Below are 15,779 nucleotides of genomic sequence, written 5' to 3' on the forward strand. Positions count from 1 at the left end.
AAAACCCTTAACCTTCCCTAAAAGCAAGGCTTAACGTAAATACCATTGACTAAAATTGGTAGAATATCACCATCAGGCCTATAAAATTGAAAAGCATTAGCCCCTCTACAACTAGTGATAACATATGGGCCACTCCACATAGCATCAAACTTGGAGTATCTACCTAGTTTAGCTCTATCTGCATCCCACCTGAGAACAAGGTCTCCTTCTTTGAAAACCACAGCTTTATCCTTTCTTTCAAAAATCCTTTTGACCTATTGTTGATGCGTCTCAAATGTCTACATAGCTTGCTATCTTTTTTCTTCTAGTTCAATCATTTCTTCCATCCTAATTTTTATGGCATTATCTTCAATTAACTCTAATTGATGAGCTAATTCAAGAGAGGGAAACTCTAGTGAATTAGGAAGCCTTGATTCCCTTCCATATACTGTCATGAAGGGCAAGTTCCCAATTGCTCTCTTAGGTGTAATCCTATTAGCCAAAGAGTTGTTCTTAACATTGAATGCCAACACCTATGATTATCTTCAATTGTCCTTTTGATAATCTTGATTAGGTTCTTATTAAAGGACTTAGCCAAACCATTTCCCTAGGGATAGTAATTTGAGGAAGTTCTCAAATAGATACCATGGTCAATTGCCTAAGAAAAAATGTGAGTCCCAACAAAGGACTTGGCATTATCTAATATAATTGTTGAAGGGACACCAAACTTGGTAACAATTCCATCAAGGAATTCAACCACTAAAGTCTTAGTGACATCCTTCAAAGCTACTACTTCTATCTAACTTGTAAAGTAGTCTATTGTAGTTAAGATCCACTTATGGCTAGAGATAGAAGTGGATTGATTGGGCTAATAAAATCCAGCCCCCATTGGGAAAATGGTTAATCAACCTAAATAGGATAAAGGGGAAGAACTTCTAACCTTTCTTTACCTGAAAAGAAGGCATACTTCTCACATTTCCTCACATATTTACAACAATCATTGAACAGAGTTGGCCAACTAACTCTCATTACCTTTATGGCTATTGTTCTAGCTGAGAAATGGCCATGATGCATGATGCTCCTGCAGTCAAATGTAGGAGCATCATACATCAGGCCACCATTAGGGTCATCATGAAACTCTTTGATCATTCTATTCATTTGATCAGGGTTAATGCATCTTAGTAGGACTCCATTGAGATCTCTCCTAAAAAGAATCCCACCCACTAGGAAAAAAGGAATAGACTACAATCTAAACTATCTTCTTTTAGCTTTGTCTAATCCTTGTGGATATCCTCCTCCCAATAAGAAGGTTTTCATATCATGTATCCAACTATTCTAATTTTTTTCTTTCATTGGTCATTCCTTTAACACTAGTGCAACTTCTTCAATCCTTTCCTAGGACGAAATCATCTGGTCACACAATTCTTTGCCTCTCACAAGCTTTGTGATTTTGATGTCAATGACATATTCCATGACCTTGGTGATCCATCCAGCTCTTTTCTCACTAATATATTTTTTCAAGAGGAACTCATTTACACTTGCATGTGGAACTAGGAGCTAGACCTTTTTATGTGATAACATATGTCTGAATTTCTTTAAAGCTCTTATGATAACAAGAACTTGTTTTTCTAGGTAACTATATTTATCCTCATAATTCTTTAGCCCTTCACTTAAAAAGGCTATAGGTTTCTCTGCATCTACATCATTCGACTATTTCAAGATAGCTAATATGCTTGACTCACCCCCAAGGGTATAGAGATTGAAATCTTTATCAAAGTTGGGATTGACAAGGGTAGGAATCAATGCTATTATTGCTTTGATTTCTTCAAACCTAGATCTTCCTTCCTTTGTCCAAGTTAAAACCATATTATTCTTTAGCATGGCTATAAGGGGTTTGACCATGGTAGCAAGGTTAGGAATGAACCTTCTTACAAAGTTGATTCTACTAAGGAAAATTTGTAGCCCCTTCTTATGACTAGGAAGTGGAAGAGAAAGGATTTCTTTTATTCTTTCTAGATCAATGGTTAAGCCATCCCTAGACACAATATGTCCTAGCAACTTTCCTTGACTAGTGGTAAACATACACTTGCTTGGATTTAAGGAAACACCATATTCCTTGCACTTGATGAACACCTACCTCAAATGATGAAAGTGGTCTACCACATTCTTTGAGTAGATTATTATGTCATCAAGGTAGACCAACACAAATTTCTAAAGCATGCTCTTGAAAGCCATCTCCATTTCTTTTTGGAAGGTAGCACCTACATTGGTTAATCCAAAAGGAATCTTGCTATAGGCATAAGTGCCCTATTTAGTAGTAAAGGCTTTCTTGTATCTATTAGACTCTTGGACTAACACTTGGTTATAACTTGAGAACCCATCTAGGAGGGAAAATATTTTAGAGCCACTGACCTTGGATAAGATTTTTTCCATGGAAGGGAGAGGATGGTGATCTTTGAGAGAGGCCATATTTAGGTCTCCAAAATATTCACATAATCTTATTTCTCCACTCTTCTTTCTAACAGGAACAAGGTTGGCTACCCAAGAGGAATGCTTAATAGGGAAAATAATATTGGCATCTATCAGCTTGGAGAACTCTTTTCTCATCATAGGTTCAATCTTAGGATTGATTGGTCTTTTCTTTTTCCTAGCAAGCTTTGTGTCACTATTTAAATCTATGGTATGTTGAAACAAAATTGGCTCAAAAACCTTTAAATAATCATATGTCTATGTAAATACATCATTTAATTCTTGAAATAAATTAATAAAACTTTCTTGTTAAGCTTCAAACCTTACCTTCCCCAAACTAAGAACCTTTCCATCAACAATGACAAATGGTATGTGATCATCTTTTTTTGCAACTAGGTTCAAACCCCTACTCCTTGCTTGATCATCAGTATTGAAAACACCTTCTAAAGTGATTAAACCCTTAGGTAACTTGTTGGAGCCAAGGTTCATGATCTAATCACCATATTGGCTTTGTAGTGTAAGAATTTGGTATAGCTCTGATACCATGTAAGAATTTTCCTAAGACAATAATTCAACACCAAGATTAAGAAGCTCAGTATATAGCACAAGAGAGACAAATGATGATCAAATAAAAATGGATATCAAATGATTGGATATCAGATAATTGGATGAATACATTATAGAAGTGCCTTTAGGAGTCAACAAAGAGATAAGCATAAAAAATAAGTACATGTCCACCAAGAGTGGATTATACTCCATTGTGCATGAATGTACATGCAACAATGAGAGGATAAGAATGCAAAGATGTATCTCATAAAGAGATGTAGTAGAGAAAATGTGCTCAATTGGAGTGCAAACTACTGTGTTGTCTACATGAAAACTAATATTAATCTAGAAACTCCTAGTTGTCTACATGACAACTAATATACTAATGCATTAACCTAAGTAAACTTAAGTAAAGTGTAATTAATAAATACTCAATTACACCAACCCCCACTCTTAAGTGCAACTTAGAAAAATGTACTTAAGCTCAGAAAAGGTAGATACTAATGCAAGATGGGTCCCAATTACTAGGCCATATTAGGTACCCATGTATAAAATGCAAATGCAAAAGAAATGAAATGTAATCTCTCATAAAGTGGAGAAAGAGGGAAAACCATATGGGAAAAAGCCTCCCCCAAAAAGAGAGATGAAAAATAAAGTAAGATGCATGTATGGATGGAGTAATTAGGACTCCCTTATTATGACATACATCATGCATATACAATTTTAAATCCCTCCATAAAAAGGAAATAAAGAGAAATGAAATCCCCCCTTAGTGAATGATCTCTTAATGATGAGTGCTTGAAGAAAAAAGAGAATCCAATGCCTACAAACAACATTTCTCCCTTTAGGAAGAAGATATACCAAATACAAATGTAAGAAGGATTCCTATTGTGGATAGGAATATGGAAGGGGAGTCCATATGAAGTATGTTGTCTCTAAAATTTGAAGATGTGTCACCATATTCTTAAATACTAAAGATGTCATGAACAAATCAAGATCAAGTCTAATAGAAGAAGGTGAAAAATAAGGAACCAATGGTTAATGCTCCATATAGGAATGTGGATCAAAATCCAAAGACCAAGATGCCTCCTCAAAAAAATTAGGAAGAGAAACAAAGAAGCCCCCCCTCCCCCCCAATGTAGAATCTACACCCATGGAATATGCTCTTGGATCAATATAGAAGCTGCACCATGAAAACTGAATGATATTTCTCCCTTGAGGAAGAAATGGTGGCATGAGTGTACAAAAGAATCCTCCCCAATTAATAGGAAGAACTCTTAGAATGTAATTTGTCTTAGGAAATTGCATAGGAATCTGCAACGTATGAGTATGATCAACCATGCAATCTAACATCTCAAGTGAATTTTGAGATTCATGTAAAGTAATGTCCAAATACTCAAATGTCTTCTCTAAAGTGAAAGGGACCTCCTAAAAATATTGTAAGAAAGTATCCACAATCATGCCAAACTTGAAAGAAAGATCAGGTGGAGAATCATGAGGGTTAGAGTGTTCCCTTGCAACAATTGAAGAAGGATCATTCTCAATAAAGAGAAGATGTATATAATTAATAGTGTCTCCCATATCCTCAATGCAGGACTCCACAAAAAAACTTGCAATTTTTGTCAAGAAGTCATCCCAAGGAGCTGAATCTGGAAGACAATGAATATCTTGCTACACTGAATCATGTGAATCCATGACTGTGTGAAGACAAGCATCATCAAGAGAAATAGTAGATGCAATATCAATAGGAGAATTAGTAGTTGCAATTTGAGGTAAAAGATCTTTTGGGAATGGAGGAACATGTGGATCTCCATATTATATATGTAGAAATGTGACCTCAAACCTTCGCATACACTTCAACATGGTCCTTACCTACAAGATCATCTTGAAATGAACATTGGATTGTCCATCTAAGAGGTCCAATAGAGTGACCTATTGACTTCTAATTAGAGGAATTTTTCCTATTCTCTCTTAGACCAAGAAGCAAGCAACCAAACCCTTTAATATGAAGGATTTTATGTAATAATATGAAAGTGTATTTAAGCTAGGTGACATGCAATTTAATCTAATAATAAGTAAAAGAGAATTAAACTAGATGGATGCATTTCTAATCTAATATGAAATTAATGTTAAGCAATTCAAAAAGCTATGACAAGATTGAATAATTGAGTATGCAATTTGGCAATATTTTGACGCAATTCAAATTCCAACCTCCTAAATGAGGAATTAGAAGCCCTTTAAATAGAATTTCTAAAATCAATTAACTGTTGAGATCAACTCAAATTGATGGTCAGGATTGAAGTAGAGATTGAGTTAGGATGGAAGATTCCCAATGTAGGTGAGGTTAACTAACTCAGATCCTAAGTGTAATGAAAAGTTAATTGGAATTCACCCAAGTGTGAGAATAAGTGGATTAAGCAAATTCCAATTTGAGAGGCAGATCACTTGGAATTCCCATTCCTAAACTGGAGAGATGAAATTGGAAGGTTATTTAATTTAATAAAAGTGAATTATGACCTCATAAATGCATATTCTCATTAATTGAATAATTACATTCAATAATTAAAACGAGAGCATTATTAAATTAAATAAATTTTATTCCTTAGTACATTAGCCTTAGGAGACAATTTAATTTAATTAAAGTATAAACACTTCAAATTAAATAAAATCTTAACCAATAGGTTTAATGTAGCTAATCTATGTCAATACTTTTAGGAATTAAATAAATAGCATGGTTAATGTAGATTAGGGTTTTTTGCATTTGACAGTTAAGTCAAGGAGTGAAAATCAAAATGAGAATTACCTAATGAAATAGGACTTTAGGGTTGACCAAAATAGACCAGAATTGGTTGATATGGAAATGAGCCAATTTTGGGTTATTACATTTTGCCCCTCTTTGAATGAATGTGTGAGAAACATGTTCAATTCAAAGAAAATTAGAAAGCATAATGCATAGATCAAGAAATGAGATTAATTCTACAATTTGATGATGCAAAAACCAATTGATAAGCTTTTAAAGATTATCTCTAGAATAGAGCTTAACCTTAAGGGATCTAGATAGAACACCTAGATACCTAGATTGAATAAGCTTTTAAAGATTATCTCCAGAATGGAGCTTACCCTTAAGGAATCCAGATAGAACACCTAGATACCTAAGTTGACAAGCTTTTAAAGATTATCTCTAGAACAAAGCTTAACCTTAAGGAATCCAAATAGAACACCTAGATACCTAGATTGAACAAGCTTTTAAAGATTATCTCTAGAACAGAGGTTAACCTTAAGGAATCTAGATAGAACACCTAGATACCTAAACATAAAAAATAACAAGATCCAATCACGAGTCATAGAATCATCCTCAAAATGAGGTTTGATCGTCAAGAGTCATAGTTTAGATTGTCCCGATACCTATCCATTGAACTCTGATAAAGACTGTTATAAGTGGAAATCAACTAATGAAAAAATGAAATATATGACATAGATGTCAGATAGAAATGGGACAAGATGAGGACATAAGATGGGGATAAGATGCCTGGAGTGATGAAGATTCAAATTGATTTGAAATTCAAGTCCAATGATGTAATCATCCTACCCCCTCAGGAACAAAATTAAAAGATGATACACTAGAAATATGATGTAAAGAAATATATTAAGAGATACAAAAGAAATTTGTGATTGAAAAGGTTATAGAAAAGATCAAAACAATCAGAAGAAAATTTAGAGTCGATTGAGCATGATTTTGAGGTTCAAAAGTCCAAGTTTGACCAAAACTTGACTAGATTTGACTATAGTTGACTTGAGTTGACTTTTTCCAAAATTTTAAGAAAATTTTGAAGAAATTTTGAGTTGGGAAGATTCCAAGATCCACAAAGTATTAGAAAAATTTGGACTATACAAGCATTCAATCGCGTCAGTCCCAAAATTCTAAAATCTAATTTTGAGCTACTTAATTGTGTTCAATTTTGAATTCAATCCCAAAAATGGATTTAGAGCAGTCAAATTAGCCAAGGGTGATTTTCATGCAAATTAGAGCACTTCAAAAAATTAGGTCAAAACCTATATAAGGGCCCAAGGGGTCATTTTCAAATCATTTCTACTTTTTTTCTTTAGTGACGAAGAGAGCTTTGAGGCAAGAATGGTAGTTCCCATGTGTATGCATCAATTTGAGCATTCCCAATGAATAGCCAGCCAAAAAACTATGGGCCTCTGGTGAGTAATCAAGATTACTGCTTTGCATTAAATTTTTCATAGTTTTCTAGGCATTTTTAGCACTTTTTTGTATTTTTAATGTTTGGTTTGTCGGTCCTTGCGTGAGAATTTCATTCCTTGCATGGACCCAGTCTTTCTTCCCACGAAGATACACCACACTTGTGTCTCTTCATGCACGTTGGTGAGGAATCTTTCCCAGGAGATACTTGCCTCTCACGTGAGATGCATGGGATATTGGGTGGATCTCACTCAATATTTCATCATTTCTCATGGGAGAACATGTTTTCTCGCACAAAGATGTGAAATCTCATGCAAGGAAGTGTTTTCTTGTGCACAAAATTGGTGTCATTTGTAGCATTTTTAGTTTAATTTTTGTCATTTCATCATTTTTTTGAGCATGAACTGACCATTTTCCTATTACCATTGGTTATCTGTGTAGGTTATCTTCGATGATATTGGATTTAGGTTCCATTACCCACCATATGGAGCGTTGTTGAAGAGTCTCAATGATGCCGATATGGCTCATATAGACAAACTTGGGCTATCCTATTTATGCCAGATCCCAGTAGTGCTAGTGAATCATGGCTTGCTGATTGCATTGGTGGAGCTTTTCTATTTGGAGATGAACACATTCTACCTACACAAAGAGATGACTATCACCCCTGAGGACATCTATAGTATTCTAGGCATACCCTTCCATGGGCCAAGGGTAGTGTATGATATAGTACTGAAAGCAAATACAGAGGCACTATGGATCATCTTCCAGTGAGAGTTGGCTATAGGGTGAGCCATCACATGGGATGAGATTGTCCATACATATGGCCCTACACATAGATTAGCTTCAGTCTTGGCCATCTTTTTTATTTGTTTCCTTGTGTCAGACATGTTGGTGTTTTAAAACTACTAAGCAACAAAATGCTCAATACCAAGATGACATTACTCACACAATCTAAAGACTAGCCAATTCTTATTAACAATTGTATGTGCAAACCATTTGGTCCCAACTTCAATAAAACCAAGGGTGGTTTTCTACTCTTCAAGCTCTGCAAAACTAGGGTGGGTATACCCAAGGATGATTCAAGACTAGGAAACACTATATGAGGATTATTTTAGTTTCATTCTGATTCTCATCTCAAATCCTCAAATACATGCATAATTTTTGATAATTTGATAAACACATCCCATATAACAGATATGGTCAAAATTCTTCTATAGATCTATAGGTGTTCTCAGCAATAGTGGCTAACTGAAGCCTAAACATTCCATGCAAACAAGTACTAGCCAACTTTGAAGATCTACAGGAAATAAAAGTAAAATTGATTATAATTCTGCATTTGAAAACCATTTATGAAACATTTCTCTTCTAGTTGAATTAATTTGACTAGTGTCTTATCCATTGGGGGTCAGAGTCTACTACAAATTTTTAGATCTAATTTGTTGCCTTACAACAAATTTTATCAACAATTCTTATTAGAATTCATCATTCAAAAATCCTTTCCACTTCTACAGAAACCTTATCAAATTCATCAAAGCTTTTACTTATTCCATTGAACTAAAAGCAGTGATGAACAGATATACAACCTAACTAGATTGCGTTCATTGCACAAGCCTCTACTCATACAATATCAAGATAACTAAGTAATCAAAGGAGACAAGATTCAAAAAGAACTGATATGGGGACAACTCATAATTTGTATTCATTTTCTTTGAAAATTGTATACATTTACAATAAACTCAGAATGACCTTAGGAAGAAACACATAGATCATTCCATTATTCATGTATTCTCAAGAAATAACAGAGAAAATACATCATAAACTTGCTCCAAACAATGGACCAAAAAAAAACTAAGTATATCACTTAGAAAAAATAGAATTCAGACCCTTTCTCTTACCCTAGAATCTTACTTATATAGTGTGAGATGCAACAAGCTTTAGGCTGAGAGAAATTGACAGGTGTCCTTTACAAGGAATATTTACATATGCTTATCACAAAATGAAAAAAATGTGGGTAATAGAAGATATCCAAATCAAAACATTCTTTTTGGTGGGTCAGCTTCTGTCACATCTTCTAATTCTACTAAGTTGGTTTCTATTCTGATCCCTCTTCATATGCAAGTGCCAGACTAGCCAACGATGAAGTTTTTTTTGATGATGGCACATTAACCTCCACCTGTGGGTTTTCACCATCTTTATCTTGTATGGTGGGAGTAACTTCTACCTTTTTCTCTTCTTCATTAGTATCAGCATCTTATGGTCCCGGGCCTGCAACTGAAAGTGGTTGATGGTAATGGGACAGAGTAGGGTCAATGGTAGAGATCACATACTAAGGAGTAGGTGCCAACTAAGTAGCAGGCTAAGAAACTAGATGAGGAGATGTAGGACCAACCTATTATTGGGCCTTAGGATGCATTGAGGTGAGCTAGAGAGTGGATATGATAGGCCTCTCAACAACTAAGGGAGCTACAGATTTAGGTGGCTGTGTGAGACACTCAGATTGCATGATCACGAGATCCTTCGACTATGAGAGCAGTTACAAGTAGTTGAGTGGAGGGTAAAGTAGCTATAGGATGAGGTCTAATTATAGGTGGCCTGAGAAACCTATTACTTTGCAGCTCATTCCATAGTTGAGCCTGATGAGCCTCAATAGGTGCCCTAATTCTCACAATATGCTTAGGATTTGGGAGGCGCGCGACCACCAGCTAGGCTAGATATTCCTCCACCACTTTCTCGAAGAGGTGAGGGAGCTAGACAAAGCTAAACTTGATTTTTTTGTCTCTAATTTTTTGATTTGGCTATGTATTGATTGGTGTGCCATCACCATTTTTTATCATTTTTGATCAAAAAAGCTTGAGTAGCACCCATTTTTTGTACATACATATTGCTTGATACTGATATATATATATATATGAGATTTTGAGTTGAGTACCCTATGTACATGTCATTGTCATTGTTTTTCTTTTAATTTGATGTGCATGAGATGTTTATGTTGTGATTATGACATGCAAACACTGATGCAATGCATGAATGTATAGTTGATTTGATTTAGAGATGTTGTATAGATGAGATAGATGATGAAATTATGTATGGAATGAAAATGTGAATGGACTAACACCTCATGTAGTGTTCCATGTTTTTTTTGATACTGACAGGTATTTCATTGAGGAGCGAGAGGAGGAACCAAAGAACTAGATGCTTGTGTAGTCATGAAAAAACGTGATACTTTGAAGAGACTACCAATCCCTCATAAAAAAATGTAAGTGAATTAACCGTCGAACCATTCATTTATGCAATGTAGCCCTATGCTAGATGCAACCTTAGATTTGGTTACCAAGCTTCTTCAATTTTCATCACTGTGTATATGAGCAATGTTAGTATGCTAATAGAAACAAAATTTTAAATAAAGCTTCTTCAAACTAAACAAAATTCATAAACTTCAAAATAGACTAAGATGAGCTCTCAATTGAGAATATGAGCCATTAATGGACTCTCTCAATAAGAAGCTCTCTTGTTGAGTGGCTTTGTCTAAATAGATAGGATGTATGCTCAATATGCTTCCAAAGGCTTCAATGGATGATTGTGGGTTTTTGGTGTGGATAGATGGCTTTAGTATGGATTTGGCTCTCAAAATAGCATTATAACTTTACTTCATGGATTGTGTTGTTTTGAAAAGGGGAAGGATCCAATTTATAGGCAAGAGGCTTGAGGGATCAAGGGCTAGGATGCAAGGATGGGAAAAAGCTCATGGAGGGCTCAGATTACATGAGAAGAGAGCACATGGATTGTGCTTCCTTATAGCCAATCAAGGAGTGACACATGTCACATGGTGAGAGGATGGAGGAAAGGGGAAGGATGAGTCAACAAAGGAGGCTCAAGGGATAAAATCTTCATAAAGACCCTTCATAAGTGCTTTGTAAGAACATTTATGACTTTGTGGGCTTTATAAAGTTTTGTGGTTGAAGATATTTGTGAGAGATACCATGAGATTTGAATTTGAGGGTTTAGGGAGGTTTTAAGCTTGCTTAGGGTTGTAAAAATGATTAGAGGAAGGGTTAGAGATGGCTTAGGACTAGGCAAGTGGATGGCAAGTGGATTGCAATTAATGAGGGTGGGTGAAGGAGGAGATATTTGTTAACTTTGGCTTGAGTTACCAAGTCTTAACCCATGTTTAGGGAATGTGACAAGGTTAGGAGGGGATTAGGATTAGGGTTAAAGAAATCTTCTAGAAGAGTCTAGGCTTTGGATGAGGATGAAGACTTTCTAGAAGAGTCTAGAATTTCCTAGGATGAGGATGAAGACTTTCTAGAAGAGTCTAGAACTTCTTAGGATAAGGATAAATTAGATTTTTAGGAAATAAATAAAGTTTTATTTATTTCAAGGGTTTGGGTTGAGGAGATATTTATTAAAACTTTTTTAATAAACATGAGGATTAATATTTAATCTTAATTAAATATTTTGAGTTGGGATTAGGGGTAGCAAATGATGGGATTAGCCTTTAATCAAAATTAAAGAAGGATTAGAAGATTTTGGAAGAGGTTAGTGGTCTTAAGGAAATTGGCCAACTTTTGAGAAAAAAAAAAATTAATTATTTATTTTGGGATTTTTGGTCAATTTATTAATTAAATAATTAATAAATAAGGAAATAATGTTTAAATAAGATTTAAACATTTTTGGGAGGGATTCCTTAATTAAATATTTTTAATTAAGATAAAGGGATTTAATGGCATAAAATTAATTAATTAATTAATTAAATAATTAATTAATAAATGTTGATGTCATCAGGGATTTTTTCAAAAAATAAAAATACTGTATTTTTTAAAGGATTTTTAGGTGTCTACATTTTGCCCCTCTTTGATGTGATGCCGCAAGTGACATGGCATCAAAGATAAGAAAATAAGATGCCCAAGGCCAGAGCAAAAGAGGAGAGAATGGACTGTGAGATGCCCCCTCAAGAAGGTGGTGGGGAGAGAAAGCGAGGCTCAACGACTTCTTGAAAAGTACAAGAATCCGAGATGAGCAAGAAGACTCAGATTTGCTTAAGAGAAGAGGTTTGGTTAGCTCAAACTCTCACTATGGGAGAATGATAAAGGGAGAATCAGAGGCACAAGAGGAAGCAAGCTTAAGATCTTAGGGATTGCAGAGGATGAAGGAGCAGAGCGCTATAAAAGGAATCTAGGATGGGGAGATGGATGAGGGGATTAAAAAAAAGATGATGCAACAAGATTTCAAAGAGTCAGATTGGTGAAAGATGGGTTTCGGAGATCCCTAGGACTAGGATTGTGGATCTCAAAAGATGAGGCTTGGTGGATTGATTTGGATTGGTGGATCCCTAAGACTAGGATTGTGGATCCCTAAAGCTAAAGGTGAGGAGTGATTCAAAGAGATACTGATGCATAAGCTGGGGTAGGAGAGACGGATGCTGGATATGGATGGGGGATAATGGAGATGAAGGAAAACCATTGAAGCTTTTTGAGCGGGGGAGGATACTTCAAAGAGAAGTACCACCATGTAGTTGAGCACTAGATTTGCTATAGGACTGTTGGTTAATTGCCAAGGTTACCAAGAACATCAAGGCCTTTTCACCAACTGTCCAGAGGACTGACGAACTGACTCAAAACAAACACGCAAGGATTGCCCCAGTATCACACATGAATCCTAGAGGAAGTAGTGTGGAAACGACATTGGGTAACCCACAAGCAGAAAAGAAAAACAAACAAAAGACATGATCAAGACCTTATGCTCGGATTGCCCCATTCATAGTATACCATGATATGGAAGATCGTGGCAACCTTGAGGAGGGAACAAGGAGATTGCTTGGAAAAGATATTTCAAGACCCAATAGGGAAGAGTCCAAATCAAAAGAAAGTGAAAATCCAAAAGAGAACCATTTGCCAACGAGATGGGTAGGACAAGGTAATAACGGACCAAGATCAGACATGAGGAAAGCTATATCTTGCAAGGACCTATTGGAGAGCACCTAAGCTGGTGGATTTGGATGAGTGATGCATCTGGCAAGCTGAACTAGGAAAGATAACACTTTGGTGATAGGAAATCTAGCTAAAGGATGCATTGGAATAGCTAACCAAGATGTGCGATGGGTGCAAGATGCTGATCAAGGATGAACTGACATGAACGCTAGATAGATGCAATGGTACTAAGCTAAAGAGGATGTACAAGCTAACAGACCAAGATATTTACAAGTGAGCTAATCAAGATATGGTACAAGCTAACGGACCAAGATAGTTACAAGCAGGCAAAAGCTCAGGATGATAGGATAGCGGGATGGTTTGATGTTGTGCAAGATGCAAAAGCTAAGGGTGGGGTGATAGCGAAAGATATGGATTTGGCAGGATGCATCCAATGATGATGAGAGATTTTGTGACCAAGGATAGCTAGAGGAGCAAGATGAGATGGCAATATAGGATGGTAGATAGCTAGGATTATGATGGATATAAAGAGATGACATTGGGTTTGCATGAGGATAGCCTAGAGCTAGATACCAATGACAAGGGAGGATGGACAAGAAAAGATCTCCAAGGAATATAGTTCTTCCAATTAGAAGATAACATGCGGAAGGAGGTCTTATGATGGATGTGATAGGATTGAAGCTAGGATGGAAAAAGCTGAAGGGGCTAGGGAGATGGATGATAGCTGAGATGATTGGCTGAAGCTGCATAAGATTAGTGGATGGTGTGAGATGGAAGCTAGAGGATGGAGGATAGGTGGATAGATTGGAAGATGGAGTTGGATGTCAAGAGATGACCAAAAGCATGAGGGTGATAGGCTAAGCTGGGGATGGCGGGATTACGCATGACGCTTATTTGCCAAGTTTTCATCATGGTACTTGTCCAAGGCGCTTGAATTGCCAAGTTTTCACCAGTGGATGCTTTATTTTTCTTTTCTTTTTTGACTTTTTGACTTTGGACTTAGCTGGAATAATTTTGGCTTTCTTCAGCTATTTTGGCTTTTTTGGGATTTTTCACTGGCTGTTGGAATGTTCAATTTTGTTGCTAGCTGTTGGTACACCGGATGTGTGATTTATGCAATAGATCAAATTAGATGGGATTGATGGTAGGAGATGGAGGGATGAAAATGCTGGAAAGGAGCATGACATGGGGATGCTTGCAAGAGCAACATTGGCACATGTTGGAACGGGTGTGAAAAGAGCATATGGGGGATAGATGGTAGATGCGAGTGTGATGGAGGATTTTTGGAAGTGTGCTTGGGGATATAGGCACCCAAGATGGAGTTAGGAGATGGGGGACATGAGTCACTAGATGGGGGATTAGCAATGGTGGATGCCATTATGCATTGGGTTTCAACTTTTTTCTTGGGGATCCACATGGTTTTGGATTTTCTTTTCATAGGCTTTTGCATTGTTTTGCATTCTTTGATTGGATTTTGCCTTTTTGGAGTATGTCTTTTAGAATAGACATATGATTGCCTAGGATGTGGATTTTTAGCTTTATGAATTTTGAAGTTGGCATTCACATTGCTGTGGTAAGCTTTGGGAAGATGGTTGGGAGAAGCTTTGTGAGATGGAGAGGATATGAAAGAGTGTATAGGGGGATGATGATGGATGATGTGCCCTGATATGTGCCTTTATTGATCTTGCATAGAAATGGATGGAATAGGATTTTTATGATGGCTGATAGGAGGATGGAGGATGGTATATTTTGGGACATAGGGACCCAAAATGGATTTAGCGGATAAAGGGGGGATATGGTAGGTTGTTTTGGGTTGCAAAGATGGTGGAGGGGGGATGACATAAGATTTCTTGAAGGAGTGATGGGAGGCTAGCATGGTGGGCTTGGAGATAGGCTTGGTTTGGGGGTGTGGTGTACCAACACCTTTAGATGGTGAGCCTTTGGATACATATCCAAGACCATGAAATCCTAGATTTTTTTGTGCAATAATAGGCTCTCTGATTCCTTGCTCTTGTGGTCCTAAACCTTGACCTTGATAATGCCATCGATTGAGCATTTGAACAAGCTGAGGAAACTTTTTGCTTGCAGAAAATGGTAGAAGTGATTTATTAGGTGTATTGCAATGGGGAGATATTGTTCTTAATTCTTCTGCTGAGAGAGGGCCACTGTGGATGAATGTAAGTGAACCAAGAGGGTAGATTATAGATGGTGGAATAGCTTGGATAGGTGGTAAGATGGAAGCATGGAGCGGGGGAGATGGAAGGATAGGATCTTGATGTAGCTGGTGGGATGACAAGATATCTTGTAGTGGAGGAGATATGGCTCGAGGTTTTGGAGATGGAGGAGATGGTGACTCCACTATGGATGGAAGACATGGTACAATGATATCTTCATTTATGCTTTGGGGGATGTCAACATGCTTTTGGGAAAGATCTTGATAGGATTGGTTTGGAGTGGATGGTGCGATAGGAGGTGAAGGGATGGATTCTTCAAAGGCAGCGGATGGATAGATGGGAGATTCAGTAGTGGAGATGGGTGAGTAGAAGATGGATTCATAAGGGTCATTACGAGAGATTTGGGAAATGCTTGGAGGTGATGTGGATAGGATTTGGAGGGATTTGATAGGTGGTGGGATTTTGATGCTTGCGGGAAGT

The sequence above is a fragment of the Cupressus sempervirens genome, chromosome 4 (assembly GCF_028749045.1).
Source record: "Cupressus sempervirens isolate cs-2001-9-10 chromosome 4, ASM2874904v1, whole genome shotgun sequence".
In the NCBI taxonomy this organism is placed as follows: Eukaryota; Viridiplantae; Streptophyta; class Pinopsida; order Cupressales; family Cupressaceae; genus Cupressus; species Cupressus sempervirens.